The sequence below is a fragment of the Pelmatolapia mariae genome, linkage group LG17 (genome assembly GCF_036321145.2).
Source record: "Pelmatolapia mariae isolate MD_Pm_ZW linkage group LG17, Pm_UMD_F_2, whole genome shotgun sequence".
In the NCBI taxonomy this organism is placed as follows: Eukaryota; Metazoa; Chordata; class Actinopteri; order Cichliformes; family Cichlidae; genus Pelmatolapia; species Pelmatolapia mariae.
The window spans coordinates 20,676,927-20,696,485 of record NC_086242.1 but is presented as its reverse complement, the minus strand read 5'-3'; the positions used below and the strand labels follow the sequence as shown (position 1 = coordinate 20,696,485).

At 39.8% G+C, this 19,559-nt stretch overlaps 1 pseudogene; it reads right to left on the bottom strand.

Moving 5' to 3' along the window:
* LOC134615929 (NACHT, LRR and PYD domains-containing protein 14-like) overlaps window positions 1-19,559 on the bottom strand; it is an 851,239-nt pseudogene that overhangs the window by 228,378 nt on the left and 603,302 nt on the right.

Genomic DNA, 19,559 nt, shown 5'->3' with positions numbered 1-19,559 from the left:
TATGCACATACATATACAAAGGTGTGCACATTCATACACAAGCATACATACGTGAACATAAAATGCGTGTATACGTATACACATGCATACATCATCCAATGAGATGAAAGACCAAATAGCTAAAACAGAATAAAAGTGGTGTCAAAGAGATCCGAAAGCCTTGGAAAATAGGTAGATTTTCAAATTTGATTTGAAGATTTCCAAGGAGGAAGAGGATTTTATAAAAGAGGGAAGACTGTTCCAGAGTCTCGGGGCGGCAATGGAGAAAGCCCTGTCACCTCTAGATTTTAACTGCGAGCGTGGAACCAGTAAAAGTATCTGACTGGAGGAGCACAGAGTTCGAGTGGGTAGGTGCAGGCCAAGGAGATCTGAAATATAACCTGGAGCCAAGCCATGGAGGGCTTTACAAAGAAATAATAAAACCTTGAAATCAATTCTATATTTAACTGGCAGCCAATGTAAAGATGCGAGTATCGGAGTAATAATCTCTCTCTTTCTGGTACCCATCAGGAGCCTTGCGGCTGCATTTTGAACAAGTTGAAGGCGGGACAGGCTTGAGTGACAGATGCCTAAATAGAGAGAGTTACAGTAGTCAAGACATGAGGATATGAAGGCATGAATAATGGTTTCCAGATCTTTAGGTGACAGGATATTTTTGAGTTTAGAAATGCTCCTGAGTTGGAAAAAACTGCCACAAACTACTGAATTTATTTGTTTGTCCAGCTCGAGGGTAGAATCAAAAATGAAACCAAGGATTTTTACACGGGGGTGTACATTAGCGGATAGTGAGCCCAAGTCGTTTCTTATGAGTCTAACAGAGTCTTGCTTATCGAAAATTACAATGTCAGTTTTGTCATAATTTAATTTGAGAAAGTTCAGAGAGATCCAGCAATGTATGTCACTAAGACAATCTGAAACTTTCTGCAGCGTACTATCAGCACCTGGTTTTAGAGAGAGATAGAACTGTGTATCATCTGCACAAGAGTGATAGGAAATCTGGTGTTTCTGAAAAATAGAGCCTAATATAAGACAGGGCCCAGAATAGAGCCCTGTGGGCCTATGTACTGTCTTTAGTAAGTGTAACACTAAACAAAAAAAGGCTTACAGTCATTATGATGACTGGAGAAGATGTGGTCATAGTGTTTTACATTAAGCACATCAGTGTTCAACTGGTTCTTATAAATATCTATTCATGTGATGGTTTGTGTGTGTCATTTGAAAACAAAATGCCATTGTGACAAGAAACTGCATTAGTTTGAATGTAGTTCTGATAAAATGAGGCATGCTTTCAGGAAATGTGTATAAACAATTGGGAAAAATTTTAATTGGCATTCAACACTGCACCATCTGAGAAACTATGATATACAACTACATTCATGATTAGTAACAGTCTTATTAATTCTGTTTTGTTCTGTTTTACTAGTATTAAGCACAGGTGTACAGATGAGTTTGTCCTGTAAAGAGGTTCGTGCACCTGTCCTTCAGTCTTGACCTCTGAGGAAATCCTATGAAAGAGTCGAGTGAATCCCAGAGAAAACAGAATGAATACAAAGAGTTCTACTCCTCACTTTCCATCTAAATCATCAATCATTTTGGTATGGTTTTATTTTTGCAATTTACAGGTTTCCCCTGAAGGCATCAGGACAGTGATAAACAGATGGTGTGTGTGTGTGTGTGTGTGTGTGTGTGTGTGTGTGTGTGTGTGTGTGTGTGTGTGTGTGTGTGTTTTGACGGTTGCTTTTTCCAGAACAGTGCAGTCAAACAACGCAAGGAAGTGATTACATGGATTTTACTGGAAACGAAGAAAATAAATAGAAATTCAGAAAGAACCTATGAAAAAAAAAACTTGTCAGCTATCCCTGTGAGAACTAACTTGACATCATTCGAGTGATTTTCCCTTCCCTTAAAGGTCTATTTAAAGGTTTAAGTCTCGGTTTCAGGGTTTTTGGGCATGTGACACTCAATTGTTATGGTTAAACAAATGAAAACTTACATATGCAAATATGCATTTTATGGTTTTTAAAGGTACAATAAACACTCAATTTTCAAAAACTTACATTTTAAAAGGGGTAATATCAAAATATAAATCAGTAATGTCATGTGAACCAGGAATACAGAAAATATAAGCAAGAAAAGTATTTTCTCTTTGGTAAATTCATCAGATCCCTCCATTCAGTTTCTTGATTATTTATCAAGTTTAGGCTTGAAAGGGGAGCTGTAGCCTTAATGGCAGGGTGGGTGTGGAGGTTAGTACCACACATTCCACAGGTCTCCAGTCAGGTCAGACTTTAAACAATGATAATATCTGACATTCTCATCATAAGCACTGAGGTACTGACGTGAGAACAGCGTGCATAGTTTACTTGTGTCTTTGATAATATCCTGTCTGAGTCACTGCAGTGCCCTTTGAGGAATGCTTCGGGCAAGTTTCTACTATTCTACACATAACTTTGTGTAATTAGAAAGAACTGGGTTTTAACCAACTACATGTGCCTGGAAAAATTACAGTTTTTCTGAATTGCTAAAACTCCAAATCCCATTTTAAAAACTAAACTGTCATCTACCAAAACTCTTTCATCAAATCAATCCCACAGTTGTCAAAATCTTAAACACTATTCATCTTGTTTGGACACAATTTGCAAATCTGAATTTCCCATTTACCAAAACTCTAAACACATTCTCAAACACAAAACACATTTAGCGGTGTGCTGCATTTGTACCCAGAATGGTGCACAAAGGCTACAGAAGTCAAACACAACTAACACACTGTTTTCACCATTTACACACTACCACACAAAATTGAAAAACCATGTTTCAGCCTCTTTTTCTCCTTTTTACTAGATTGACTCCAGCTTCATCCACGAAGATGTATTCATGAGCCCTAACCATTGAGTCAAGCTCAAAGATTCTCTGTACACAGTGACAACAAACTACATTTAGTTCTGTAAATGACACAGTATTATGTATACATTTGCCGCATCCCAGACAATACAGTATACGTTCTAGTACTGAGTTTACTGTAAAAGTTTACTTCCTTGCACGTATTGACAGACACATGTGTGTGTGTATATATATATATATATATATATATATATATATATATATATATATATATATATATATATATATATATATATATATACATATATATACATATATATAATTGAACTACCTGACCAGCGTGGTGGAAATGTAACTATCTGTGCTGCCATCAGCAGCAGTGGGGTTCCACAGTCTCCACAGTCGGGCCATACAACACTGAACTTCTAGTAACATTCCTGGATCGTCTATGGGATGCTTTGCTTGAGCAGAGAGATTGCAAGCAGGCAGAACATCCCATGTATGTTGTCATTTGGGACAATTTGAGCTTTCACCAAGGTCCAAGAATATGAGATTGGTTTAACAATGAGCAGCATTTTATGAATGTATTTCTTCCACCATACTCTCCCTTCTTGAACCCTATTGAGGAGTTTTTTTTCAGCATGGAGATGGAAAGTATACGACCAAAACCCTTCCACACAGGAAAATCTGCTTCAAGCAATGAATGGAACATGTGGTGAGATAGAAGTGGAATCTTGCCAGGGCTGCATTCAGCATGCTAAAGGATTCTTTCCTTTCGTTGCCTTGCAAGAGAGATCATAGCATGTGATGTGGATGACGTCCTGTGGCCTGACCCAGCACAGAGCCGTGATGCTGAGGCAGAATAAATTATCTGAATATGCTGTAAAATATATGTTATATAGAAAATATCTAATAATTTTTAAAGGTATAAAAAGTAGTTATTTTGTCTCTTGTAGTTCTTTTTTTTTGTTGTTAAAATGTGAGTACAAGAATAAATATTATTTTCTCACCATCCCACAGTGTTTTGTATTTATTTCTGTAGTGTGCAATCGTTGCTAAATTGTGTTTGCACATTAGCTGGTTTTGTGTGGTTTGTTACAGTAGTGCTTGATTTTGAGTAAAGTGAAAATAGTTTTGGGTCAAATGTTTGGTTTTGCAAGACAAGTCGAAGGTTTTGTGAGTGTAGCTTGAATTTTACAGTTTGTGTTTAGTGTTTTGAGACAAAGAGATGAGATTTTAGGAAATGTGTTTTAGCAGTTCAGAAAAACTGTAACAGATGCTTTGATGGACCACTGTCTGAGAAGATCCAGATGCAATGAAATGCAGATCAGTGGAAATACCAGCTGAAACAATGAAGATTTAACTGATACTGTATGTGGGATGTGGGGTGGGGTCCTAAGCAAAAACTAAAGAGATCACTGGAGTAAAGTGAAAGCAGGGAACACAGACTTACAACTGACAAGGCAACAGGCAGGACCTATAACTACTAGAAGAGCTACAGCTTTTCCCAATTGTTTACACACATTTCCTGAAAGCATGCCTCATATTGTCAGAACTCTACACACAAATCAAAAAACACACACACAACGGGCAAAACCCTTCAATTCTCCTGAAAAATGAAACTTTACATTCAAACCTTACATTGATGTAATTTCTCGTCAAAATGGCATTTTGATTTCAAATGACACACACAAATCATCACATGAATAGACATTTATAAGAACCAGTTGAACACTGATGTGCTTAATGTAAAACACTATGACCACTTCTTCTCCAGTCATCATAATGACTGTAAGCCTTTTTTGTTCAGTGTTACACTTACTACAGACAGTACAGGCCTACATAAGTGCATTGTAAAAGATTTCAGAATATTGTTTTTATACAACACATTAACAAACAAACACATGGTGGCAAATATATTTTACTGACATTTTCCCATAAACACATAGAAACAACAGAAGAATTTACTGAATACAGTTACAGTTTAAAAAAACAAACAACAACAACAACAACTATGCTGCATCCTCTCTTCTGTTTCGGTCTGGCCACAGCACCCCATCCACATCACAAGCTATGCTTTTCCTAGCCAAGCATTGGGGGAAATATCACTTAGAATGGCCAATCCAGCCATGAAAAGCATAAATTGCTATATCTCCACATGCATCTTCCATGGCTTGGAGACGCGGTACATGTGTGCGTGGATGTTGGTCATACACTTTCCATCTCCAGGCAGAAAAAAATTGCTCAATAGGATTGAGGAATGGATAATATGGAGGGAGATAAACAACTAAAAAGTGTGGTTAGGCAGTGAACCAGTTACGAACGAGAGCAGCCCAGGGGAAACTTACGTTGTCCCAAATGACAACATATCTGAGCTGCTCTGGGCCATCTATCTGATCTGATCTGGTGAAATGAGTGTGTTGTGTAGGATTTCCAGGAATGTGATCAGATGGGCAGTGCTGTAGGGGCCAAGGGTAATATGGTGATGGATGACACCATGGTTGGTAATTGCTGTACAAATTGAGATGTTCCCACCATGCTGGCCAGGAACTTCAACAACGGTACATTGACCAATTATGTTTCTGACTCTCCACCTCCTTTTTGCCAGATTGAAGCCTGCTTCATCTTTGAAAAATATATTCATGGGGCCTTTTCATGAAATCCAGTTCAAACACTCTATAAAAATAGATAAGTAGTGTATTGTAAGTGATACAGAAAGAAAGACTTATGAAATAGTGTATTTATAGTATATGCACTCCAGATTTACGTACATTGCAATACAGTCTACAGTACTGCAAGAGTACCATCTGCAACAACCTAGCCTACAGCAACAGTAGGCCTATGGGCCTGTGGGACATTGTACTGGAAGAGTCGCTGCTGAAAGTGTGTGTATGTTACACTTGCACATACTGATATCGTAGATCTTTAACTCTTGAAGAGTTTCACTCAAAGGGTTTGATCACATCATTAGAAACATGCGTTCAGTTGTGAGTTGCTGTTTGTAAAAGATGACAGCTGGAGTTGTGTTCACATTTTGCTGCCAGTGTTTACAGTTTTGAAATACACGTTTGAAATGTGTTTAGTGACTGAGAATGTGTTTAAGGTTTTGAAAAAAGAATGGATGAGTTTTGAACTTTGTGTGTAAGTACCTGTACAGTGTTTAAGGTTTGGCCAAAAGAGTGTTCAATTTGAAAACTAAGTTTTCCTGGAGAGAGGTCTCCTCTCTAGAGGAACTCACTCTGCAGGTGGGGAAAAGATATGGGAGAAGTGGAGGAAGAACTCAACCTGGGTGTCTATTGTCTTGTGTAGTCTGCTAGATGAGTGGATGATGGGGTGGGTGCAGTTTTCTCTGTGTTGGGGTCGGGTGGGGTGCCCTGGGCTTTGTGGGGCCGGGCGGCGCTGCTGAACTGGGCCCCCTTGCCCTGGTGGGTTCCAGAGTATGGGGGTGCCCACTGGGGTCAGCGGGGGAGCTGGCCCCAGGGAGGGGCCAGTTGGCCCTCCCTTCCTTCCCTCCCCATCTCCAGCTGCCTCCCTCTTCCCACTCCACCACAATCACCGACACATGCAGGTCCTTGGGGTGCAGGTGTGTCACCAGGGTGCAGGGGAGGCATCCCCCTCCTCTGTTCCCTTCTGGCTACCTGTGCCTCAATTTTATCCCACAACTTAGACATTCACATTACTCACACTCTCATAACACATACATATAGGACCTTGGGGGTGCAGGTTGTTTGCACTGAATAAATGGCTTATATCAGCATGTGCTGACCACTCAGTGCATTTTATCAACAATTTTAATATTTTTTGGGAATGCAGGCATCTGTTTAAAGCAAATGGATTTAATTTTAACAAGTCAGGGGTGGAACTGTTCAGCTCCAACTTGTTTTATTTCATACGTCATCTATCTGTGCTTGGCGCCAAGGCTGAGATAAACGAGGAGTTATCTCATAAAGAGGAACAAACAGTACTCCAAGAACAGACAAAGCCCAGCAGAAACCTTGAGGAGGAGCTTCATCTGCCCCCACCCAGGAAGAGCCTCAGAAAAGAGAGACATCTGAGGCAAGAAGAGGGGTCCCTATTTGCCTCCAACTCTCTCAACAACACCAACGACCAGGACCAGGGAGCACGACCTTCCCCAGTCCCCCAAACCCCTGACAGGCCATCACCCTCCTCCCCCTCCCTTTCTCCCTCCTCCCCACACCTGAAATTCACTGAGGAGATGATGGAGCGGGTCAATGCTGGGCTCAGATCTACCCCCCGGCCCAATCCCTTTTTGTCCCCGATAAACCCCCCACCAGAGCAGCCAAAGGTTCGCCATCGAGCCCCGCCCCCAACAGAGCAATCGAAGTTACATTGCCCAGCCCCGCCCCCTTTAGTCCCTCCTTACCACCTTCATGCTCTGTCTCTGCAGTCTGATGTGTGATGTGTGGAGGGTCCAGGCTGTGAGGATTATGGCAGTGGTGACTTTTCCCAGGAGAAGCAGGGACCCTGTTTACTAGAAGGTTTTAAAATTTCTGTACTTTTAGGTGACAGAAGGAGACATGTGGCCTGGTCAAAACACAGAGAGCTGCACTCTAAAAGATCTTTAAATATAGTAAACATAGCTTGTGTGCCACAGACTGCTCCCAAACACGAGGGGGCAAATAATAACTCTAAAACACTTAAGTTGGCTTTATTAAACGTTAGATCTTTAGCTGGGAAAAAATTTTTAATTAATGATTTAATCACTGAGCACAGCCTTGATTTTATGTTTTTAACTGAAACTTGGTTGGACCAAAGTAACAGTGGAGCTGTTCTCATCGAGACGACCCCTCCTAACTACAGTTTTATCAGTGAGGCCAGGGTGAGCAGGAGAGGAGGAGGGGTTGCTGTCTTATTTAATGAATCATTTCAATGTAAGCAGCTATCTCCTGGAAGTTTTCAGTCTTTTGAATATGTGGCTTTACAGCTGAAGGCCCCATCCAAAGTTGTGTTTCTTAATGTTTACAGGCCTCCCAAATACTGCACAGACTTTTTTAATGATCTCAGTGAACTGCTGTCTGTGATCTGTGTTGATTTCGACTGTGTAATTGTTGTTGGGGATTTTAACATCCATGTGGACAACCCTCAGGACAAAGGGACTAAAGACCTGAGTAACACTCTGGGCAACTTTGGGCTGACTCAGCATGTAACAGAGGCCACACATAATAGAGGACACACTCTTGACCTACTGATCTCCAAGGGCCTGAGCATTTCAAAGGTTACTGTGTCTGATGTGGGCCTGTCTGATCATTACTGTGTTTTCTTTGAAAGTAAAATTTCAGTGCACACAAATATATCAACAGCAGTGATCACAAAACGGTGTATAACTGAACACAGTAGTGAGATCTTTAACCAGGTCTTCCCATTAACACCTGACCTGTCCAGAGGTTCAGTCAATGAGCTCGTCACTAGCTTCAATGCTAAAATGTTAAATGTTATGGACACTATTGCTCCCATTAAGGTGAAGGTTATCTCTGGAAGGAAAAAGTCTCCATGGAGAAACTCCACACTGGTGAAAAATGAAAAAAGAGAGTGTAGGAAAGCTGAGCGCAGATGGAGAAAAATAAACCTCCAGGTTCATTATGACATCTATAAAGAGAAACTTCACAATTATAATTTACAACTGAGGAGTGCAAGGAGGTCCTACTTCTCTGACATCATCACCAAAAACAGTCATAATGCTCGGGTCTTATTTTCTACAGTTGACAGGCTAACAAACCCTCCTGTGTTAGTGGCAGCTGAACTTCATTCGACCATGGCCTGCAATAACTTTGCCAAATTCTTCACCGACAAAATCCAAAAGATTAGACAAGCAATTGGTACATCAACAGCAGATTCAGGATATGTACTGTGTCCACCGAAAAACTGTTTAAACACCATGAAACAGCTTCACACTATTAACAGCAAAGACCCGGAGGACATCTTAGGTCAACTGAACTCCTCCTCTTGCTGCTTAGATGTCCTGCCAACAAGTTTTTAAAAAGGTCTCAAAGACTTTGGAGTCAGACCTGTTACAGATCGTCAACTTTTCTTTAATGTCAGGTGTGTTTCCAGAACCACTAAAAACTGCTGTAATAAAACCTATACTGAAAAAGGACAATCTTGACAAGACACAAATGAACAACTACAGGCCGATCTTAAATCTCCCATTTCTAAGTAAGATCATTGAAAAAGCAGTTTCTCAACAGCTCAAATACTTCTTGACACAAAATAACTGCTATGATGCCTTCCAGTCAGGTTTTAGACAGAACCACAGGACTGAAACCGCTCTGACCAAAGTGTTTAATGACATATGTCTGAATACAGACAGTGGAAAAATGTCAGTCTTAGTTTTACTGGATCTCAGTGCTGCATTTGATACAGTTGACCACAACATATTACTCAAACGACTGGAGAACTGGGCAGGTCTTTCAGGAACTGTACTAAACTGGTTCAAAACATACTTAGAAAACAGGAAATACTTTGTATCAATAGGTAACTTCACATCTGAGCAGACAAGTATCACGTGTGGAGTTCCCCAAGGTTCCATCTTGGGACCCCTTCTGTTTAACATTTCCATGCTCCCACTGGCACAGATTATAAAGAACAACCAAATAAACTATCACAGCTATGCAGATGACACACAAATATATATCACAATGTCACCAGGAGACCAAGGCCCTGTACAGGCTCTTGGTAAATGCATTGAGGAAATTAATGACTGGTTGTGCCACAATTTTCTCCAGCTAAACAAAAACAAAACTGAAGTAATAGTCTTTGGAGCCAAAGAAAAACGATTACAGGTCACCAGAGAACTTCAATCTATACACTTAAACAGCACCAACCAGGCAAGAAATTTGGGTGTAGTGATGGAGGCTTGATTACTGTAACAGCAGGACAAAAACAAACTCTGATTGGCTTTTGTAGAACTGAAACTCAGAGTTCAGGTTCAGAGTTTGTTAAACCTGCTTTCTGAAACAGACCCCAGGTGACATCTTTAGGTTTGAGAAGGTGAAAACAACATATGAGCACGGTTGCCCCTCCGCTGGTCTTCCTTGGTCTCTTGTGCTCTGAGGGTCTCTGGATGTCTGGAGCCTGGATCTACTCCTTACCTGCTTCATGCCCTGGAGGACGGGGCTATGGCTCCCCACACCCTCTAGCAGATTGTTACATAAAGGAACCTTTTGAATACAAGCTCACTCATGCTCACAGGTGTACACACGGGTGCTCACAGACACAAACTACACCCTTTTTGGCTCCTACCTCAAAGCACACTGTGCGCTGTTGATCTTACGTGCTGCACAATAATATTCAATATTTAGTATTTACTGTTATATTCACATAGATTATCACAATGATGTTGTCTTTTTTGCTTGTTTTCTCTTTTTTTCTCAACAGGTGATCCAGGTGATTGATATATGTATTTTTTGTCTGTTTGTTTTGCTTGTTTTTGTTTTTTGCCCTTTATCACCGTTCCTCTTCCCCGCTGTTTTTCTTTCCCTACCTCTCTTTCTTTCTCCCCTTTCTTTTCCCCAGTCATGTCTGTCCCATGTGTAGCAAGTGAAAGTAAAATAAAATAAACAATAAAAACAAAGGTCAATCAAATGGACCAATACGGCAAGGCCGGGATGGTCCATTTAGTAAAGCAAATCCGTTGGGCATCTTTCTTGGCCTTTAGACAATAATTCTGATGGCAAAAGAACCAAACGGGACAGGCAAAAAAAAGAAAAAAAGAAAACCAAGTTTAGGTCGCTAAGAAATTGGTTTAGAAAATGGAGTTTAGTGTTTTAGCAATTTAGAAAAACTATAATAAGCAGGCAAGAAACAGGTTAAACTAATCTGTACACGTTGCACAAAGAAATGTGTTACCAAAATAAAAGCGGATGTCTCGGCAGAGAGATGAACTGCTTGCATATTCAGGAAAACAGAAGAAATTGAGATTGGGTTAAATTTTTCACAGATATGTATTTTACATAAATATTTAGCAAGTATTCTTTGTCTTGTGGCTCCAGCTGGGTTTCCGGTTGTGGCTTCCTGAAAATGCTGGACTTCATTCACTTATTTGTGACCATGCAAAAGGAAATTACACCAACTAATTTTGTTTCAGCTCCACGTTTGTGTTAGTGAAGAGTGATGCAATGGAAAATCATTGCATCACTCATCATCCAAGTGACTTCCTGAGTCTCAGCTGACTGCAGTACAGTTGCATATCGACCAAAACTGCCACCATTGCCTAACAATAAACTGCTTCCAGATGAGTCAACTTCATGGTTTTTACTACAGATTTTGGGGGGATCATTCATGTCCCTGGGCAGTCTTTCCCCCTCCTGTTTACCTAGTTGTACTTTAGACAGACTTTTTGATATTTTTGTTTTCCTTTTATTTCTTTTTTTGGACCACCATCCACACAGAAACTGATCAAAACTCCAGAACACTGCAAAGCATGAAATCTGAACTGCTTCTGTAGCTGATTTTTGGCGTGGGAACATTGTTTACTTTCATGTTGTCTCCAACATCACAGTAGATAAGGTCAAAACATTTTATTTTCCTGTAATCAGCTCGCCACCCCTCATTTCTCCCATGAATTTCTGGCATGAGTCCAAATGGCAGTTTAGCTCTAATATGCTGATCTCTCTTTTTGTTTCCTTTGGTTTTTCCTTTCATGTTTTTTAATGACTCAAGATCAGAAGAAATAAACTCATACTGGAAAATTTAATTTCACACCACACACAACCCACATGCTCATCTGCTGCAGGACACCATTAGTGCCATCTTGAGGCTCATCAACTCTATGAGATAACCCAGGATGGCATCAGCATTATCTGACCAATCCCAATTATGGAAAAGTGCACTAGCAGCAGAGCAGCTGATTTGACAAAGAAAGATAAAAATGCACTTCAGGAGGTTAGACACATGGAAGCAAAACAGCTGCTGGTTGGTATTTCACTCTGTTGTAGTAGAAAATTATAGTTTCAACACTGTGTGTCTGTCTAGTACAACAAGTCACACTGGAGTGAAAATATGACAACAAGCTTGTAGAAACTAAAGAAAAATCAGTGGTTGTCAAGTCATCAAAAATGTGCACATTCTTACAAAAACCTAAGAGAAGCTGAATCTCTCAGGTTAAAGGCTCAAAAATATCTGAGAAGAAAAATAGAAATCCCCAAAATTCTCTTAGATCCTCAAAAGCACTGGGGGAAAATATAACAACAAAAAAAAAAGATGTTTCCAGAAATCATATTTTTAAGCTAAGAGGGTATTTTTTGTTTGTTTTTTTGTTTTGTTTTAGAAAACTAGCTTTTCCTTTTTAAATGTGTCCAGGGAACTAATAACTCATGGGAGAACATGCAAAATCATTCTAGGAACTAATTCAAAGGGTGCTTCTAGAAAGAAAATTATCAATTAACATGGAAACTCCAATAAAACCTCAAGCTCTGTTAGAATTACAAGTTTCAACAAAAAGCGAAGTTTTTTATGTATTGTTCCGACTTGGGATGGCATGTCCTAGTGATACCTGAATGGCTCGTCCTTGATAAGAACCAAAACTAATAAATTTTTTTCTCACTTTTCCAACTTTAAGCGCTACCTTTGGAGTAACATCCTTCCCAGTTCCAACTTTCTGTCATGGCCTTGGTCTTTCACCCAGTTTTTGAGTTTCTTATGGTCTTGTGATTTGTTTTGGGTTTTTTTGGATTTAAGAGATTTTTATACTAGTTTTTTGTATGATTTAATCTTCAGTTTTGCATTTTTTTTTTTTTGTGTATCTGAGTTTGTCATTTCTAGTTCCTGGTTCATAAAATCTTTCTTGTGATCTCCCTCTTGGCTGTGCCGTGTTTATTTGATTAATAAGCAATATGATGAATAAACCTTCCCTGTTTAAACATGGGCCATGATGCAATGTTCCCTCTAAGCTGCGCGCGTGCGCAATTGCGCACTGCTGGCACGGTCTCTGCACACTGGAAATCTGCGTTGCGCACCAAAACAATCTAACCTGAATTGAAATTAAAATTAATACGTTAACAATTCTGTTTTGCAGTGTTAGTCAGTAAGTGACTGGCTGCTCCCGTATGGGATTAGAACGATGCCACCTTATCCCATAGTCCAGCCAATAATGCGATTCACATTCGTATATATGCAGCTAATCAACGTCGTTGACAGGCTATGACAGCGTCCTTATGTGCCGACACCGGTGTTTTAGCTAGCAAAGCGGCGTGGCTGATGTGGAGTGAAGCCACGTTAATGACGACGTGTACAACCATTGGAGATGTGAGCAGGACAGACGGAACAATTGACGGAAAAAGTGTGGACTTTATACCAGTTTTTAAATTGTGTTGATAGGCCACGTAAAACCAGAGTTATGATAAAAATACATGCAATGTTTGGTTTTCTTCCTGAATACTATCGTTGTTTATATTTACTGTGGGAAGAAACGGTAAAAACTGCGTTTTATAAGGAAAACGCTCGAAAGCACTCTCCGCCTGTCAGCAAAAACAAAACCAAAAAACCCCCACCCTTTCCTATTGGTGGAAAAATGTACCATGTCGGCCAATCAAAAAATGATAATGGAGTTTTAGGAGTGACGGCGGTGTTCTGAGATGTGAGAGATTTGCGACGTTTAGCGCAAATCTTGTGTAGTTAGTGTGTAGTGTAGTCAATAGTTTTGTTGTGTGTGTCAGAACAATGAGGCGACTGCTGAATGTTACAGGTGTTACAGGAGTGATACAGCTCCTGTTGTCAGGCCTGCAGGTATCAGGCTGTTGTTCTCCTTTATCTCATAGTGGACAGAAATTATTTTTTGGAGTGGCACAAATAATTTGTGTGGCATCAAATTTGATGCAGAACACCTGATTGTTCTGTAAATAGTTTGAAATGTTTATTTAAAAAAACTGCCTTGGCTGCATTTTTAGGTAAACAGCTGCAACAACTTTGTTTGCATAACTCAGTTACTTTTTTGAAGAAGTAACTATATAATTAATTGCCCAACATTGGTCATTATATACTGTATTTTGCAGACAGAGAGTTACAGGTCTCTCTCCCAGACCACAGACTCATACTCATAATACAAGTCTGAGCTTTATTTAAAAAAAAGAAAAGAAAAATAAGAAAGTTTTGTTTTCAAAATTTTCAGGGTTTTTTTTAATTTTCATTGTAAGTGGGCTAAAGCAGTTAATTAAAAGTAGTCTAACATAAATGCTGTAATTTGATTATTTTAATAAGCCATGTAACTTAGATGGATTCGATGCTGGCGTGACCACAGTGCACACGTCTGCTGTTGCTCACAGTGGTCCAAAGGACTGCTCAGGGAGTTTGTGTGTTCGCTCAGACACGTGAAAAATTAGAGGGAACATTGCCATGATGTCACCTCTCTTTGCTTGTGGCTTCTTCATGTTTGTAAACATAATATATTAAAAAAAATACAGTCAGGTCCATAAATATTGGGACATCGACACAATTCTAACATTTTTGGCTCTATACACCACCACAATGGATTCCAAATGAAACGAACAAGACATGCTTTAACTGCAGACTGTCAGCTTTTATTTGAGGGTATTTACATCCAAATCAGGTGAACAGTATAGGAATTATGACAGTTTGTATATGTGCCTCCCACTTCTTAAGGGACCAAAAGTAATGGGACAATTGGCTTCTCAGCTGTTCCATGGCCAGGTGTGTGTTATTCCCTCATTACCCCAATTACAATGAACAAATAAAAGGTCCAGAGTTCATTTCAAGTGTACTGTTTGCTTTTTGAACCTGTTGCTGTCAACCGCCAGGATGAGATCCAAAGAGCTGTCACTACCAGTGAAGCAAGCCATCATTAGGCTGAAAAAAACAAAACAAACCCATCAGAGAGATTGCAAAAACATCAGGCGTGGCCAAAACAACTGTTTAGAACATTCCCAAAAAGAAGGAACGCACTGGTGAGCTCAGCAACACCAAAAAACTAGGAAGACCATGGGACACAACTGTGGTGGATGACCAAAGAATCCTTTCCCTGGTGAAGAAAACACCCTTCACAACAGTTGGCCAGATCAAGAACACTCTCTAGGAGGTAGGTGTATGTGCGTCAGAGTCAACAATCAAGAGAAGACTCCACCAGTGTGAATACAGAGGGTTCACCACAAGATGTAAACCTTTGGTGAGCCCCAAAAACAGGCAGGCCAGATTAGAGTTTGCCAAATGACATCTGAAAAAGCCATCGCAGTTCTGGAACAACATCCTATGGACAGATGAGACCAACATCAACTTGTACCAGAGTGATGGGAAGAGAAGAGTATGGAGAAGGAAAGGAACTGCTCATGATCCTAAGCATACCACCTCATCAGTGAAGCATTGGGGTGGAAGTGTCATGGCGTGGGCATGTATGGCTGCCAGTGGAACTTGTTCTCTTGTATTTATTGATGATGTGACTGCTGACAAAAGCAGCACAATGAATTCTGAAGTGTTTCGTGCAATATTATCTGCTCATATTCAGACAAATGCTTCAAAACTCATTGGACGGCGCTTCACAGTGCAGGTGGACAACAACCCAAAGCATACTGCAAAAGCAACCAAAGAGTTTTTGAAGGGAAAGAAGTGGACTGTTTTGCAATGGCCAAGTCAATCACCTGACCTGAATCCGACTGAGCATGTATTTCACTTGCTGAAGACAAAACTGAAGGGAAAATGCCCCAAGAACAAGCAGGAACTGAAGACTGTTGCAGTAGAGGCCTGGCAGAGCATCACCAGGGATGAAACCCGGCATCTGGTGATGTCTATGTGTTCCAGACTTCAGGCTGTGATTGACTGTAAAGGATTTGCAACCAAGTATTAAAAAATGAATGTTTGATTTATGGTTCTTATTCTGTCCCATTACTTTTGGTCCCTCAAGAAGTGGGAGGCACATTTGCAAACTGTTGTAATTCCTACACCGTTCACCTGATTTGGATGTAAATACCCTCAAATAAAAGCTGACACTCTGCAGTTAAAGCATGTCTTGTTCGTTTCATTTGGAATCCATTGTGGTGGTGTATAGAGCCAAAAATGTTAGAATTGTGTCGATGTCCCAATATTTATGGACCTGACTGTATATATTCTATATAAGAATGTACAACACAATCTTATAATAAGTTGAGTGTATGTCTGTGCTGTCAGGCCCTGCCTATGTGCTTTAGTAATTAACCAGTGGACAGGTACATTTATATATAAAATATTAAAACGTATATGCATAGTGTATTTGTTATGTATGTTTTTGATCTGGGGGTAGAACTGCTTGTGGGGGTTTTATTTAGGAATAAGCAGAATGTGCCATCTCCCTCGCTGGCTCCATGACTCTCATTATATCGTACATCTTGTAGTTCCCAACTTTTAATCACATTGGTAGGGTGCCAAGAGAGCAGGGTTTAATTTGCTGATCAATCATTTTCACCATTCTTTGACAACAACCTTTTTTTCCCCCCTGACATTAAGTAAATTGCTCGGGTTCCTCTGTATTCTTGTCTGTGTTCCTAGGTGGGACTCATTGCAGGTCCCCGCCCTTGATTGAGCACACCTGCACCAAAGCTCCACTTGTTTCTGATCCCACATTGACGAGGTCACTACTCAGGATCAGTCTTCGCAGCATCGTTAAACAGAAACAGTGCATGGGTGCTCTTTGCAAATGTAATGAGCCCTTTTCACGTTTGCAAACCTCAACTTCATTAGTTGGATGACATATTGTAGTGCCTAAGAATAAATCAGACTGAATAATCAGAGATTTCAGTCTAATCCATCTGTTTTAGGGCAGAGCCTTTAACTATCAAATCCGAGGCAAAGGCTCAGTCATTAAAGAAGTTACAGAACTATTAGTGGCAAAGCAGATAAGATGAGAAACACACAACATTATTTCAGCCTCTTAATCACACAGATGTAACCCGCCAAATCATCAAGCACTTAAAGTATTATTATTCAGTACAGGCACTGGAAAATCACCCTGTCACTCCAAATTTGTAGTCCATCACATCAGTGTAGTGGCAGCCATCCTTTTCAGCCATGTTTAGAGTGAATCCTATAAAATGCTACCATTCATAGCAATATGCTCTGTTTAGAAAAACTACTTTGTGAAAAATAACCTTTTTTTCCAACTAGCTTCACTATCTACTCTCATTCTTCCTGCTCTTATACAACCTCCCTGGCCTCTCTCTCTCCTTCTGCCTCACTCAACTAGAAATTAGAAAATGACAAAAAATATAATGTTATAATAATTATCATAGAAGCAAGTGGGGGGTCCAAAATCGACAACAGGACAGCACACAGCTTAGATATGTGAAATCATCATCAGTGAATGTGGGTAAAACAGAGGCTTTATCATTTTGGCGATTTGTCCACTCTTGCCTGTTATTTTCACTCTCTCTCTTTACTGTCTTCATCCTGCTCTCTCCCCCTTTCTCTCCGTCTCTATCCTCCTCTCTCAGTCTAACACATGTCACTGAAGAGGCCAAAGCTCATGTGTATTTAGAAAACTTTATTATTTCACTGACACGTTTCCACTTCTCACCTTCATCAGTCTTCTTCATAACAACTGCAGACATTGGTAATGTGGTTTAAAGGCCATTATTGTCTCTGGGAACGGGGCATGCTCAGTAGAAGCATAAATAAAGTGGCATTTTATTTTCCATAACTTGGAAAAATGCAACTTAAAGAAATGCCCACACCCCACAAGCCTCAATTGGATAAGCTGAAGAAAATGAACAGAGGGATGGATAGAAAAGCTTTAAGCTACAAAAACACTATGCACTGACAAAATGAGATGCATTATGCATCAGACTAGAAAAATATATTTTGGAACCACAATAAAAACTCATAAATTGAGAAGACCTCATTATATCCCTGTAAACATCACTAATGCTAATAGATTTCTCACAGTATTCCTCAAGTCATGAGTAATGAGGCACTTTACTATTAAAAGCACATTTACAGGCTGCTTCACCAGTAGTTACTTTATGGATAGTTTTTTTTCTTTCATCTAACTTATTCCTTAATAACCTTAGTTATTTTTTAATAACTATACCATGTGAGAATTTTTTTACACAACAGGGAGGTGTAGCTGCTAACTGTCTGTTTAGTCTCACTATGTTAGTTTGAGTGGACCTACGCTGGTGTTGTGAGTGCCTTTTTAGAGCACTTTTAGACAAACTGCCTGACAAGCGTTGGGGATTAGTGTTTGGTACAGCCTGTCCAAGAAATTTGGTGAAAGAGTTGTATCCGGTTTTTTTACTTTGCACAAATTAGCAGATGTTTTTTTCTTTGTATTGCCTCCATGGAGTTTATCAGTATTTCTTTTAGGGCTTCACCCAAACTAAAATATGTGTGACATCACAGTGGTTATATCCATCTTTAATATTAGTGTACAGTCAGAGTCCTCCATTTGCCATACTTGAGCTTTTACAGTATAGCTTCCCAGGACACCAGGAATAAAGACTAAATATGGGTGTTTCCACACTTAGGATAGAGGTTTACCCATCATTTTTAACACTGCCACATTCACACCTTTACAAAGAACTAGTGGGCTGTTATTTCTGAAACCACCTTGTAATTCAAGCTACAGATGCGACATCTAAAACATCAGGACATCCCATCCTACTGTCAGTCAGTCAACCTTTACCCTTCAGTCATCTTCTTCAGAACCAGACATTTGGCCCTAAAAGCCCATTCATCATTACTTTCTCAACCTTTCTCTCAGCTTCTATTTGTGTTGTGGACCTCCTGTCTACTTCAGTCGTCAGCTGTTTGTTTTTTTTCAGCAACCATGTTTTGAACTATGTGACCCTCCTCCCACACTGTATTCCAGTTGGAGGGATGGGATGTTGTTTTCATGATTATTTATTTGCTTCTATCATTCCTGGGCCAAACTAATTATTGCCAGAAGTTCAGAAATACATTTAAATTTCTGCAGTTTAAATTGGAATGAGTACAGATTTCACAACAAGCTTTAAAAGATATATCTGTCTCTCTGCATACACACACACACACACAAAGTCAAAAGTTTGGACACAGCTTCTCATTTAATGCTTTTTCTTTATTTTTACTACCTTCTCCATTGTAAATACAAACTGAAGACGTCAAATATATGAAGCAAGAATCAAAGAAAAAAATGATAAATAACTTTAAATATGTTTTAGATTTTAGATTCCTCAGTAACCACCCTTTGCTTTGTTGACAGCGCTGCAAACCCTTGGCCTTTTCCCAATGAGCTTCATTATGTATTCACCTGAAATGGTTTTCACTTCACAGGTGTGCCTTGTCAGGGGTCATTTGTAGAATTTCTTGCCTTCTTAATGGGGTTGGGTCCATCAGTTGTGTTGTGGTGAAGTCAGGTTGGTGCACAGCTGACAGCCCTATTTGACAACTTTTAGAATTCATATTATGTCAAGAACCAATCAACTAATTAAAGAGAAACAACAGTCCATTAATATTTTAAGAGCTGAAGGTCAGTCAGTCTGGAAAATTGCAAAAACTTTGAATGTGTCAGCAAGTGCAGTCTCAAAAACCATCAAGTGCTACGATGAAACTGGAACATGAGGACCACCCTAGGAAAGGAAGACAAAGAGTCACCTCCGCTGCTGAGGATAAATACATCTGAGTCACCAGCCTCAGAAATCACAAGTTAACAGCAGCTCAGATTAGAGCCCAGATAAATGCCACACAGAGTTCCAGTAGCAGACACATCTCTACATTAACTATTCAGAGGAGACAACACGAAT